Genomic DNA, 3304 nt, shown 5'->3' with positions numbered 1-3304 from the left:
CTCCTCCTCCTCCTCCTCCTCCTCCTCTTCCTTGACTTATCGAAACGACGATAACGCGCGCATCCACCGACGACACTAACCACCCCTCTCCTCGAGGATTAAATGCAGCGGCAGCTAGTACTCGGGTGTGTCCCCGCGCGTTCCTTAAAGCTGACGAACGACATCGCCACAGAGGGATACATACAGTCATACGTATATCCCTTCCATCTCGTTCGTCGCCGTCGCCACTATCATCTCCTCCTCTTCCTCCTCCTGTCGCAAGTCGCCGTCGTCACCGCCGCCACTGCCGCCACCACTGCCGATGCTGTCCCTCGCGCACAGCCTCAACCATGCCATTAAACTACATACCGGGCATCGCCCGATGGATCAACGGATCGTGAGCGAGATCGTGCGCGGAGGGTGGCGATGCGGGTGGTGGAGTCGGGGTTGGGGCCGGGGCTGGGACGGCGACATTCGTCTCGCTCGCTTATTCTCGTTAGTGCGAAGGATCGGGCTCGTGGCTCGTTACGATCATCTCATCGGCCCGTCCGAGCGGAGACAACGCGCGCACCGAGACGACGACGAGCGACTCTACGCTCTCGCTCCCACTCGCGACCTCCTCGGACACTTGGAGGTGGACTCACGTCGGCTCACTCGCTGTCTCTACCACGGCGTTCCTGAGGGCCCCCGCTGAGCCCCCGCTGAGCCCCCGCTGAGCCCCCGCTGACCCCCCGCTGAGCCACCGCTGAGCCACCGCTGGCCCTCGCCGATCGATCGCCGATCAACCGCCGATCAACCGCCCATCTCTACCGTCCAGCCCCCAGCCCCCTTACGACGCCGAGGAGCGCACGAGCGTTGCCCCGGATTATTTACGCGACGATTTAGGTGTCGAAAAGTCGAAAAGGGTCAACGCGAACAATTCTGTGACTGTGTCGATGAGGTGGATAGGCACTCGTTGTATGTCCTCTCACCGAAGCCCAAATTTTTTATTATAGAGCGCGATGGGTCTCCGGGCGAGCGACTCTATCGTCCTTGTCGCGCGTGACGAAGGAATTACTTAGTGGCTTCCGTCGTCGAGATGCTGGAGGTAATGGGAGCGAGAGCTTGAAATATTTTCTGGAGCTAAGGGCCGAGAGAGATGCGTTGTTGTTGAAAATTTTGAATAATCGCCTCGGGAAGCGTTGGGAAGAACGCTCGCTCGACACTTCGCGAAGACTTCGTTTTAAATGTATTGTGTAAGGTGGTGGTGGTAGCAGCGGCGGCGGCGGCAATTGTGCGTTCGAGTTCGGCAATACCGAAGTGCTCGAGTGCAACGTTTCGGACGAATGTAAAACGATGTGCCGGTAATATTTGTTTTGAATCGTCGTGGCTTCGGCCGACATTGCTCCGCCAATGGCAAATCTTTTACTTGGGACGAACATGCGTTACCAACGCACTGGTTCAGCAATTCGTTTTTTATTTTTTTCCGTTCCCCCTGGTCACTCTGCGGTATTGTTCGTCCAAAGAGCGGACGCTCCATTTTAAATTACGGAAAGTTAAAGGAATCTTATAAGTGCGCGAGTTTAAACTCGAGATTTTATTATAATTATATTTTTCTTTTATGAATTGTCCCTCTCTCTCTCACTTTCTGCGTATATGCATCTGTGCATGCGCGTACGCGTGCTGTTATTCGTGTCCTCAGTCATAAAAAAAATTTATTATCTACAATACACGTAGCCATGGAATGATAGAAATTTTTTAATAAATTATACATCCTTAATACTACAGAATAATAATCCTTGGGGTCAATTTTAAAACAGATAAATTATTGTAAGCGTAGGAGAATTTTAATATATATATATATATATATATATATATATATATATATATATATATATATATATAATTTTTAAATTTAATTTGTCGAAATGCAAAATTAATTTTTATCTTTAGACACATTGATAGTGTAAAAAAATTTCAATATTCATAATTAATTGAAATAGTATTTTGTATATTTATGCCATTTCATATTTATTTATACTTAAAATATTTTGTCTCGTATGCAAATTTATACGTTCGATAAAAATTGTACTTGTTTCTTTCTTTTTCTTTTTTCTTTATTCTTTTTTTATTTCTTTTTGCTCGAGTTGAGAGGCTACTGAATAATCAGCAACTAAAACGTGCATTAATTTGCGAAGAAATATTTTGAAGCTTTAATTATTGAAATAGTATTAACATTATAGTTATTATAGCGAAGAAACTTTGAAAAAGAGTATATTTCTAAAAAGATTTATAAAGCGCAATAAATTTTAATAGAACAAGGCCACTACGTGCATTCAATTTCTAAATAGTACGTACAAAATTGTAACAAAAAATTTTGATTTTTTTAAACAATTGTTAAAAATTACTAAAATCCTCCAATCTTATACGATGAAAGGGTGAAAAACTCAGTTGTTATGACGTAATCGGGCATAAAAGTATGAGAATATACATATTTATAAATATATATTTAAAGGTAATTGTTCTTCGCTTTAAACTTTGAATATTAAAAACTATTGAATAGTACAAATCATCGATAAAAAAAAAAAAAAAAGAACAATTCATCAACAAGGGACGTGTAAATTCTTATTTTTAAAACAAACTAAATATATATTGTTTTACTATAATGTTTCTGAGCTATATTATCAAATATGCAATATTTTTAACGTAAACAATACCTGTTTTTTTTTTCTTTGTACACATACTCTTTTTTGTTTATAATTACGAGAGCGCTTAACAAGAATGTTGATATGCAAATGAATTTCTATTGATTAATTTTAATTAAAACACAATGGCGTCATTAGAAGATTTACTACTTTTTATGGTTTTCATTTGGACCTAAATATACTTGACTTTCTCGATGAAAGATTCATGGGAAAGTGAAATTTCGAGAGGAAAACTCTCTAAATCTGAAATACAGAAATGTAATTGCCTTTCGAATCAACGTTAAGACTAAAATGATTATCGCAACTACAGTCGACACTCCCATCGAAAATATACTTACTTTTCATTTATATGGAAGTAACTTTTTTTTTAATATTATTGGGTGAAAAAAATTTACTTAAACTTTATTGATAAGTGAGAGAGAGAGAGAGAGAGAGAGAGAGAGAGAGAGAGATATTTAATACATGAAAATCTAAAAAAAATTGTCAATAATTAAATAATTATAATTTTACGTTTTTTTAATCTTACTGTATTATATGTTAAATGTATATATTTTTTAGTGATTCATCAATGTTTCTAGAAGGACAGGAAAATAGTTACTCACGTAACACTAATGCAACTCTCGCTGCGCAGAAGAAATAAA

The sequence above is a fragment of the Ceratosolen solmsi genome, unplaced genomic scaffold (assembly GCF_000503995.2).
Source record: "Ceratosolen solmsi marchali unplaced genomic scaffold, CerSol_1.0 scaffold28, whole genome shotgun sequence".
Classification (NCBI taxonomy): Eukaryota; Metazoa; Arthropoda; class Insecta; order Hymenoptera; family Agaonidae; genus Ceratosolen; species Ceratosolen solmsi.
The sequence above is the reverse complement of the archived record's forward strand: the minus strand, read 5'-3'. Positions refer to the sequence as shown.